Genomic DNA, 12,411 nt, shown 5'->3' on the forward strand with positions numbered 1-12,411 from the left:
CAAGACACTCCTACACTCTGCGGGTTGCTGGCTTTCTCGGTAATTACTGTTCCATCATTGTCCCTAAGGGGAAAAAAAAAAAAAAAAAAAAAAAAAATCTGCTGTTGCCCCATTACCAGCTGTCTTCTGATATTACTGTAACTCCTGTCTCCCTCAAGGTATTCTTGCTACTGTTGACCCTGTATTTTCTGATATAATTTGTGATCTTTTTCATATCAAAAAGATCACAGACATGTATTTGTACATACAGCTCACTCATCTCTAACCCAGGTCTCTAACTTATGTTCAGGCTGCCAGAGTCTGAAGTCTGCTTCTAATCTCCAGACTCCTCTATATGCTACATTTCTTCCATAAATCTTTGCTAAAATAAGTTTGTTTGCAACTTTAACTGTATTGTCACAGCTTAAAATCTCAAATGCCATGAACCTTATAAGGCTCAGAGCATGCAACATCCTCCCTGGAGCACAGGGGAACTCAGATTCTCTTTTAATTCTGTTCCTTCCCTCTGCTCCATTCCCGATTCTCCACCCTTGGAAAAAACCTTTGCTACGTTTGATGTGAGGCAAGAAGTACAATCCATTTCTTTTTCATTTAAAAGTGCTGTTTCCTTATTTCCAGTTTTTATTATCCCCACAGCTCATTCTTAGAAGATTGCCACGATGCTAGAGATGATGGAGTCTGAAACCTGAAAATGGGCCTGTCTTGGTAGAACTGCAAGACAGCAAGCATCAGCGTAGAAATTCCAATCATGCAGGCTATTTAACATAGAGGACTTCATAAAAGCCTAGATTTTTTTCCTGTCTTCTACTTGTGGAACAGATCAGACACAGATATATTCAATATCCTAAATGAAATCTACCCTTAGCTAAGGTCAAACAGTCTTTCAAAAATCTCATCTCTATACTGAGAATCAACACAGGCACCAAGTCCAACTTAAACCTTCTGCATGAATGAACTTCAGTAGCGTGCAGGCCCTCGGCACAAAGGCAAGCTTTTATCATTAACAAAGCTAGAACATTGCATTAATTATTTCAAAAGATCATTTTTCTTTGGATTATCCTGGTGCGTAAGCTTTAATGATCCTGGCTTATGCTAATTATCTCTAGTCTTCTTCTCAAGTCTTCTCCTCTCACATGCCTCGTCTGGATATTAGCCATCTATTTTCACAATCGCAAAGTCGTTCAAACTGTGCCTACTGAGATACAGAGGTGAAGAAAAGGGGAAGGGAATGAAATAAGGTTGTCTTTCACTAAGCATGTTGCACCAGGTGCTTCATCTCACCTTGTCATCTCTTCATATTGCAGGCATATTGTGCTATACATTTTATACATATATATGAGAAAGAGTTTCTTCCAGGCATGATCCAACAGGAAGACTGGCCAAAAGGTATTGTTTATTTTACTGTTACTTCTACTGAGGGACAAGAAATGCAGAGTCTCAATTAACTTTGCATTTAGGTCAATAGATTTTATAATGCATTAAATGTGTCATGAAATATATTCTTTACTTCTACAAGGGGTTGGGAGTATAGCTAAAGAAAGTAAGAGGGGAATGCAGTGGTCTCTCTTCAAGCTAGTTCACCCTTACTTTTCTTGAAGCAATTTATTCTTTGTGATTATTTAAATTTCTAGCCTCTGAAAATGAAGCATTTCTCTCAGTCATGTGCTGTTCACGAGCATGTGATTTGGTCACCTATGCTGTACAGAATTGTTCTTGCATCTTTTTTGACCAAGTTGAACATTTTAAGCAGACTATTACAAAATCATTTGAGACTGGGTTTTCAAATGGGTTTGAAGGGAGTAAAGAGCCAGGTGTCAACTGACCTCCAACAAAAAGCAGGATCATTTTTCTTGTCCCTTTGGAAAAGAAAGCGAACTAGGCCATACTAAGCTGATGGAACCCTTCTGTTTCCAGGCATTTATTGAGCAGCTTTGCTCTGCTATTCACAACTAACACAGGGCTTCCAAATCTTACTGGGCAATACAGTACTTTTATTCATGAGTATATTCTAAAATACATTATTTAAAAAACTCACCCAGATCCTACAGAGATGACAAATTGCACACAGTGGTGTAAAATTGATTAGAGATAGAAGCCCAATTCATAAATAGGCCAGTATTCAAAACAGCTCAAATAAGATATTTACACTAGAGGTTTGCTTCAAGACTGAAGGTAAATACACTGTAGGGATGAAGCTAAACAAGCATTACTAAAAACTGAAAAGAACAAAGCTGGTGAAGGTCCTGGATGTGGAAGAGTCTGCAAATACTTCTGCATATGTGAAAAGAAAGCAACTTGCCATTCACACAGAGAGGTAACAGCACCTGTGTCTACTGACCAAGACTGCGTGACATCAAGAAACGGGTGGTCTACATGTTTATGTGAAATGCCTTGCATGGTGAAACCCTGATCTTGACCACAGCCTCTAGATGCTGTTAAAATAATGGCTAATACCTCTGAAATAATTAGCGGCAGGCTCATGATTTCTTCAGTATAAAGAAAATGCAGCATCCTATTCTAAGTTAGGCAGCCTTATTTCGTACAAATGCTTTATATAATACTACTACAAAAGCTAGAAATATTTCCCAACTACAAGCCCTGCTTTCTAAGAGCTAATTAAACGGCTTCAGGACTGCAGAATGTCTAATGCCAGAAAACAGGGAAGTGGCAACCATGGTAGTAAGAGGATCACACCAAATGCTGATGTAGTAAGATTCATACGTAAGTCTACCCAATTTTTCAGCTGCAATACACAATCACTGCATATAAATTCTTCACTCAGTGCGGGCAGTACGCATTTAGTCCAGTTCTTTGATAACTCAGACCCTTATCTGTATGCAGACTGCTTTTGTTCTGAGCCTTTCTTCATGTTCTCCCTCTCTTCTTAATTAACAGAAAACAGTTATGAATATTAAAAAAGAAATTAACAACAGTGCGAATAATTTCTGGGTGTTTGTAGATTCCATATTTAGTTTTTAATTAACCCCCACTGGTTTCAAAAAAGATGTTTAAGAAAAAGATATCCTTTCAAGATTTCCCTTGTGTTTAAAAAAGGAAAAAGAAATAAGGTAAGACCATAAAATTACAGTTTGGCATTGCAGACACCAGCATCATATGAGGATGTTATGCTGAGGTTATTTCTCCTCCACTTAGCTTGGTTTAGGACCTGGTTTCAACAGAACAATTCACAAACTGCCTCCTTCATTTAACAAGTGAAATGCAAGGGGACTGACCAAACACCATGTAACTATAATAACACAAGTCCATCTTCTACAGAGTTAAAAGCATCCAACTCCTTGATTCCTATTGGATGAAACCAGAACATAGGAACTGGTCAACTTCAGAGGTCAGGTGAATCCCACATTGTAACCACTGACCACAGCTAATACCAGATGCTTTTGAGGAAGATGCTAAAAGCCTTGATGTAGCCATTACAGAATCTACCTTTTTATGGGTGCATCCCTTTGTCACCCAAGTCCTATGGCCTTGGGGATTTTGTTTTGGTTTGTATTATTCTTCTCACAGCTAATCTGTATGTCCTTGCTAGCCATTTAAACATCCAGTCTTTACAGTTGATCTAATCAATCTATCCTCCTTCAACTCCTGTCAGCAATCAAGGCCAGAGTAGGCTCTTCTGGATTGAAGAAAAGGAAATTCCTCACCATTTTTTTTAATGGGCTTATTTTTCCAGTGTTTTGGGTCATGTAACCTGAAAGTGTATGCCTTGAAGTGAATCACTACCCCATACACAGACAAGCATCTGTATATCGTACCAATAAGAGCAGTTTACCTCTGTCTATTTTACACCTCTTGAAAAGATACAACAAAAGAGACATCCCCTACCATCGATCTCTGTGCAGCAAGCTCTGTCGAGTTAGTGGGAGTTCTGCCTGTAAGACAACTCAAAGACAGACGCTCCAAGAAATCTAATTTAAAGATGCCTCAGGAAAGCTTTAAATTGCACTTCCCAGTGCATGCAATGGGGTAGATCATCCTCTCCCTTGTGCATAACACCCATTAGCGTTAATTTGAGTTATCCATGTTCACTGGGAAGAGAACATGGCCTGGTGCTGCTAAAGGAATTCCTCGGTTTCTCAGCAACACCACTTATCCCCTCTGCTTCCTTGCACAGCCGTTGTGCACACATGTACTAGAAAAATATTCCGTGTTCTGCACTCAGCCTGAAAGCCACACAACAGGCAGAAATTTCTATATGGCAACCAAAAGGTACCTTCAGACAGACTGACAGATACTAATGGGTCTTGTTGCCTCTGCAACAGCTGAGTGACAGTATACTCACATAAAGGAGGCATATAGAAAAAGATATTACATTTAAAATACTATTTTTGGGTACAAATTTTGAGTTCTTATTTGGAAAATTTCTTTTCAAGGAAAAAGCAGCACAACACTGCTAGGTCTGTATAAGCACTCCATCAGGAGGAGTCAACTGCATTCTTTGACCCAACATTAACACGTTTTATAAAAAGGAGGAGAATTCATTTGTTTTACCCCATCTCTTGCCTTTTTTTTTTTTTTTTTTTTGAGATTCCATTTTATCCTAAGAGGGTAGTTACGCAGCAAAATTAAAATGGCATGCACTTTAATAAGAAAGTGGATTAACTGTACAACTGCCAGCACAGAGACACGAATCAACAGAAACTACTGCTAAGAAGGAGGATGGAAGCTGTCATTTATGCAGCTGGGATACATACAGGTGCTATGCCTCCACACCAGAAGCAAAATACTTTAGGTGAGAAAGCAGCCAGGAGCTGAAGAGTTAGTGCCCTACGCACAGCTGAGCACACTGGAGTGGTTTTCCAGAAAAGGAACTGGGAGCAGATTAAGAGCCCAGGAGCACATTTAGGGAAGAAATTCAATCAAGACTAAATCCTTATGAAGACAGCATCCAATGAGCAATACAAAACACCGTGCCAAGCGTTCCCAGAGAATTGCCACCCACACTGAATCTACCTCAGTGCTTGTGTGAGGCAATGCTGCAAGCCCATTTCCTCACACCCAAACTGCAGAGGGGCACAGGGGAACAGGCTCCCATGGGAATCTGCCTCCACCCAATACTTGGGCGCACCAGAGAGACCCCAGCCACCCCACCACAACAGAGGAGAGAACCAAGAGCTGGGCCCAGGCCTGGAAGAGGGCATCCTCTTATCTCCATCCATCGTGACATTTACCACCCTGGCAGATGCCCTCTATCAATGCAAGAACACACCTTCTCTCATACTGAAAAGCCTCAGCACAGCAAAGTGGATTCCTAAACAGAAGCCCCACATCCCCAGTGGATGCAAATCTTTGCCATTTTCACTGGGATTCACTGACTGAAAAGAGCTACAAGTCTGGTCCAGGAAAGTAGCACAAGCTCTTTTGTGCCAGCACCAGCAGCTCAAGAAGAGAGATTGATCAGGAAGGGAGTCAGTCATACACATTGATTTGGCCTCATACACAAATTGAGCCACCAGCAGCACGACTCTGCCCTGCCTTGGATCTGGCTGATCCTGTGACAGACCTTGTGCCCACTCAGGAGTTGGACAGAGAGGTGGTGGCAATTTGGTGGCAGGCACCCAGCATAACAAACCTAGCAATGGCCAGATAACAGGTGCAGGTACACTAAGTCACCTTCCCACTCAAGCTGGTTTTCATGCTAACTAGGCCATTAGCAGTCTTCAATCCCTACACATTAGAGGTTAATCCTGCCTCAGGCAGCATTAACTTACACATTAGCTCTTTAATGTAACATCCGCTGTGCTGGAAAAAAGTAATCTGGCACAAATATTTTCCCACATGACTCCACTCACTTCCCCAATTACTACATTCCCTATTCTCTTTTGAAGGGATCTTTTAAAGATAGCTTTACCTTGTGAGGCTGGAATTATCATGGCAATATCCCACAAAGGTGTTTTTACCCTGTGCATGGTAACTTTTTGAGTGTGGTTTTGTGGTATCTCCAACAACGCCCACCTGGTGGTGTGCAGGGCAAGAGTGATGTGGTGTACAGCCAAGGCTGCTGCTGACTAAACAGCAAAAACTTTGAATATTCTTATGAAAAGCCCTCCGTGCAGTTTGCTATTAGCACTGGGGTCATCGTAAAGGTGCTATGTATTTGCGAAAACATGCACAGATCAAAGCATCCTGAATTTCAGGACAAGTGATGATTTATTAAAAAATGCATACTAAATGCCTAATTTATAAACTATTTATAACCCAGCAAGGGAGCAGAAGCTGTACTGTTTTACAGACTCTCCATGCAAAAACTGCAAAACAAGTATTTTAAGAACAAGCTGGATTGATTTCCAACTTGTGTAAATCAAGCTAACTTCAGTGGCTCTAGTTTTATATGCACAAATTCTTCTACATTTATGAATAATAAATACTTCTGCCCCCCCCGATAATTAGAATAAGATTACATATCTTTTGCTGTCTGAAAAAATAAATAATCTATTTCATAAGGATGCTGTCTTAAAATAGTTAAGTCAACGGTCCTTTAAATTGCACATTTAAATAACACTTACAGAAATATCACAGGAAAAAAAGCATTTATAGAAATTAATGCAAGAGAATCACTAGAATAAGAAAATCAAAATTGTTGTAAATAGGCTTCTGAAACTGTTTCACAGGAAAGTCACTAATGAAATCCTTGGAGAGACTAGGCAATCTTTAGTTCAATTCAACTTCAGGTTCTTTCCTCCACCCCCCTTTTCATATTTTCAGATGTTCCCCAAGGTGCCTGTGCTCCGAAAATACCTTTATGGTAAGACAAGTTCAAACACAACTTAAAAGAAAATGTATTTTATGTCATTTTGATAGGGTGAGGTTGTCACCTTATTGTTCAGCAACATCTCCGGCAGATCAACCGCCAAAGAACCAAGCAGGTGTTAAGCTGAAACAAGGCTATCTAAGTCAAGGTGATAAAACCTCTTTTGGTTAAAGCACCGGTTCCTTCTTTTTCAGTAAACATCTCCTAAGCTGGCCCTCCGGTTGCTGGAGGCTTGTAAAACCCTTTTTCTATGCAACCTAATCCCCACCTAAACAGGGTACCCCCATCCAAGGCTTATTCCTGTAAAGAACTTGGCTCCTCTCCCCCAAGGCTGTTTCATGTACTGCTCCCCTTACTTCAGAGCAAACAAAACCCAAGCTGGAGATACCAGAGAAGAACATGGCCACTAGACCACAGCGCCAGGGCAAGATCCTTCCCACCATTATGTGTCCGAGTGCTCAGTCAGCGTGGGTTTAAGTTACTTCATCAGCAAGACTGCCACCACTCCCCTTGGGAGGTCATTGCTCATCCTGATTGACCTAAAGGACATGATTTCCCCTGTGCCTCTGTAATTTTTTTCTTTTTTTAAACTGTCTCATTACGAGCAGATAAGTTGATATTTCAACAGAGAATAACAGAATTAAGCACCTAGCATAACTCTTAACTGTGATCTATGCACTGCTGAAAGGTAACAGTATACTACAGCAAGACAAGTACAGTCCATCCATCGTACAAAGTGCTCATAGCTTCCATTATCACTGGGATAATCTACTGCGCTTTTAGTTTAAGAGTAATGTCATGTGTTGATGCCTTGCAATTTGATGGGATTTCCGTTCATTAGTAGTAATAAAAGAACCACTTTTTATTCATTAAATTATTCTAAGTGACAGAAGAAAAAACCCTTTCTTAAGACAAGCATATGCACAGCTGCATTTTTTCTCATGCAGTTGGGATCACCCCTCTCAGCACATTAATATTGTATTAGAGGATGTAGATCGCTTTTTCATTCTTAATTGGTACTTAAAAATTTCTCTCTAGTGGAAATACTGATTGATTTGGTGTTTAAATGAACTTGTTCATTGTAACTGCAAATATCCTGAATACTAAGTAGTTTAAAATAACTTGTCATAATAAAAAGATAGATTGACCATACCTAGAAAAAAGTGCTATTAAAATTACAATTCTAACTTCATAGCTATTTTGTAGTATCACTGAATAAATAACATTATGAAGGAAACCTGGACTAAACCTGCCGTAGTTGTGCTCCATTTTTGTGCACTGCCAGCACTGAGGGGATCAAAAATTATGAAACTGCTAGAGAAAATGATCAGACTATTAATAATAATAAAATCATACTCATTATATTTGCTTTTTCATTTCTGATTCTTTTGAGATTTCATAATTGCAGTATTTTCCCTGCATCCACAAGACCTAGCGGTTTGTTTTTCAGGTCTGCGTAAAAAAGAAAGTGCAGGCAATTCTGACCTAGTCACATTATTTAAGATAAAAAGAAAGATAAAAGTTTGATAAGAGTTGAGAGTTGGTTGCATTTCTATTTTTTTCCCCCCCCTCAGCTGATGATAGTATTTGTTCATCAGCCATTACAAGTGTGCATGGTGGGTGCTCCCAGGTGCTACAGCAGCAGGAGTTACATGCACATGAAATGTTCTAAAAACTAGTGGGTGTGCAGAGCAAGATTTTCTTTCCCTCTTTAGTGTACCTCAGGAGTCTTCAAAACAGAAAAGGACAGTACACCTCTATCAGAGACTGCAAACATTGGAACACTAAGTAACCTGCATAAAGCAGTGGTGGCAACACAGGAAAGCTGCAAAGAAACTGGCAACCCCACAGTCAGCATCAAGCTTGGATGAAGCGCACTGAGAAACAGCAACACGGACAGCCTCAAAGGCGAGCATTAGAAGGAGCACTCAGTAATTACCTGTGTGCGAGCTTCCCTGGCTGATGGGGCACCGAGTGTTCTGCCGGTGCTGGGGGCCACAGGCAGGCCCGGGCAGAGTTACAGCTGCCCAGGTGAGTGCAGGCACCTCAGGGCTGCAGCCTGGGCTCCTGCCATGCTCAGGCCCCTCTTCCAGACTCTTCCTCTCTCCTTCCTACAGCCCAGCTTAGCCCTGCTGGCTGAGCCTAGCCAAGGAGAAGACCTAAGGATGATGACTTGGCTCCCCTCAGGAGGATGGGAGCTCGCTAACGCCTCTTTATGGGCTGGGCAAGGAGCCAGGGACAACCAGGGCAGCCCCCAGCACCCCCACCCACCAACAGGCTGTGGTGAAAACTGGCTTCAGCTGGCTCCTGCACTCAGGTGTGTTCGTTAGCATTTCACAGCACCGTGCTATGGGATGTGAAGCTGGGGTAATGCATCCTCATCTAAATACTGTGTATTAGCATAAAAGACAAAGGTTGTGATTTAATGTAGGTTCTCTGAAGACCAGAGTGAAAAGGTAAAAAGTAAATTCATTAATGTACTGCAAGCTTATCGTCCTTATTATTTTTGTTCAATGTAATATAATCCAATTTACCTATTACAGATTTATTAAATAATTAATTTGCCCAATAGAAGAATATATGATCTTTATTTAACAGCCCTTGATTTTTTTTAAATTTTGCGTGCCTTATTCAAAGTCTACTAGAACAGAAACAAATGTGTATAACAGCCTACATTTTCTACTCATTAATGATTTTGTTTTCTCAATGTAAAGTCTCTTCCCTTAAAAAGTCTCTGACTTTCAGGCAATGCTGAGCCTGAAAACCCAGCTTTTTAAGTGAGCACCCAAAACTGAAGATCCTGCCTTCGAAAGCATAGGTTACATGTCAGTACTTCATTTTTATCTTCACTTTGCAGAAATGAATTTATTCTTAATGTGGCTCGATGTTATACTTTGTTTTTTCATTCCCTATTCTGCTCAGCAGCATTGTTGATTGTTTCATCAGGAGTGGTCACAACTCAGGAGAAGAGGGTTTAGGCAAGTCAATTAACATTGCTGTAGAGCAGAGCCCAGGAGAGGAATGGACATATGGCATGCAATGATGTGCAATTTGCTATTTTTTAATTTCTTAGTAAATAGAGTGAGCTAGAGGACATTCTTGGTTACATTAAGATGAAAGACCAACTATAGAGCTTTACTAATCTGGCCTCACTTAAAATTCATAGATGTTTTACGTGTCAAGTAACCTAACCTCTTGAAAATATACAGGAATGAGATTCAAAAAATGGGATTCTTTTGGTATACCAAATATTTGCTTTCATTATACATTCATTAGACTGGGAGAAGTGCTGGAGGGCAGAATTTGGGCGAAGTGTTTAATGTTTATTAAAAAAAATCCTTTGTTAGACACAAAAATGTCCTAATAGGTCATCAAATTCATATGATTGTGCCACTACAGCCTGACCCATGTTTATTTCCTCATATGCATCTAATCAATTTTTATAGCTGCTCTAGAGTAGTCAATTAAGAGTTCTATTAATAGTAATGAATCCACAGCTCCAGCAGGCAGGAAATATCTGCCAGGATTTCCCTGATTTTTTTTTTTTTCCCACTCTGAAAAAGAGAAGTGCATTTGAAGAGAAGTACGCTCGCAAACACAGGCTTTACGGAGGACTGGCACAGGTCAGCATCCCACTTTGCGAACCACGGCACTGCCCTGCTGGCCATTCATGGCTGTATGTAACAGGTCTCCCATGGCTCCATCTTGCCATGAGGAGTCAAAACACAGCACACAGACACTTAACAATTCCCTCTAAGTCCTGGGTAGAGAAAACAGAATAAACTGTAGGAGAAGCCAACCTCCATTTGAACACCTTTTTGTTTTATTTTGGTTACCAATAAAACCAGAATCCAGGAAGGGAACGAGTACAGACAAAGCCAAACACGTGGAGGTTCAGCTCAGAGCAGCCTGAGGAACTTCCACCTTTTAAGAAGCCACAGTAAAAAGATTTCCACAGCTTCCTTAGCAGGTGCACCCAGTGAATGGAAGTACAGCAAAGAGCAAGCAGGGCCTATACATGGCAGGTGTACTGCAGGTACCTGTAGCTATAAAGCAATGCTGTTGGCAGTATGGCATATTTCTTTTCCATTTTTCCAGGGATGTAAGCTCCCCTAACAAGAATTGCGTTAATTCCACACAGTGCCTTTTTAGGTCCATATAGGCAGTATTGTGCTTTTTCTTCCAGTGAAGCTTTTTTAACCAGCCAGCCAGTCTCACTGTTTACATATGCACTGTCTTCCTCACAATTCTAACAAAGACAGAAAAAAAATAGGTTTTGACCTTTCTTGTTTTCTTATGCTCCCTTTCTCCTTATGAAATTGCCCCCTCTCAGGCATTAGCAAGGAAGGCAACCCATTGATCAACAAGCCACAACAGCAATAGCAAGATAGGACATGACAGTGGTTCTGGCAGCTGGAATGAAAAATGAATCTGTCTGTCTCTAGCTGGCCAATTCAAAACCAGGTTAACAGTACCTGAAATTCATCACTATCTAATGCCTTTGTGAGATGAGACTGATGTCAGTTTAATTTAATAGGCCAGGCTGAAAAATGCGACAGTTCAATAATTGATTCATGAGTGGATTAGACATCACTGCCTCAGGGGTGGCAACATCCACCAAAGGGTGGGGACGATGGCTGGGGCAGTAACAGCATCAGCTGCCTCATTTTAGTCCAGCCTCCAAGTCTGCCAGACCCCCCAGCCTGCACCCCTGTACTGCTGAAGCGGGCAGACTGGCCTGTGACTGAACACACCTTGGAAATAAAAGCATACCCTACATTAGCCGTTAGGAGAGCAAACAGGGGAAACCGGTGCTGTAGATGTCTGTACTGTATGCCCTGCTGGGAATAAACCAAGGACTACAAGGTACAGAGCTGTCAACCAGGTGCCTTCTGCGAGCACTGAAATTCACTGAATAAATAAAGGGATAAAAGGGAGATGAGAGTCCTTTTATCTCTTTCAAAGATGTTCTTGCTGACTTCCCTCATTCCGGATAGGTGCAGTCTTCTTTCGTTATCGGATACGTGTAACAGCAGTCACCCTTGTGCTGCTGTTTTCTCTTCCTGCTCTTTCACCCCACAGTCTCCTTTTCTTTGATGGTATGTAGTGATGCACCGTCTTTTCCAAAACATTTCCTAGTTAATGCTAAGAAGCCTCCAACAACTCCATAATGCATTCTTCAACAGACAGTCACACTTAGATTATGACTGCCCTATCCTTGTATCTTTATAGATAATTAGCAAACCACTTACTTATGGGAAGGGAGTAATTGTTTTTTAATCACCATCTTTTATTTGCAGACTCTGAATTGGGATGTAGTAATGTTTGCACAATACTTTTCCTTTTTTCATACAAATTGTAAGCGTAGGCATGATAAGCTATGCTGCACTTCTTCACAATATCAACATGAAAGATAAATTCACTTTTAGCACACATTTTAATTAAACCTTAGTTCTACACTAAAGTCAGATTTTGCCAGAAAACAGCAGTTATTTGGATAAACACTGTGTCATTTATAGTGCTCCTTAATATGTTTAATTGGGACAGAAAAGCAAAGTAACTCCAGCAGCTAAAACTCATCACTGGACGTAGGAGAGTAGCCCAAGCTGAGTGTTGTAGAGCTCTTAGCAATCCAGGACTTA

This window comes from Platalea leucorodia (genome assembly GCF_965183815.1).
Source record: "Platalea leucorodia genome assembly, chromosome: 7".
Taxonomy (NCBI): Eukaryota; Metazoa; Chordata; class Aves; order Pelecaniformes; family Threskiornithidae; genus Platalea; species Platalea leucorodia.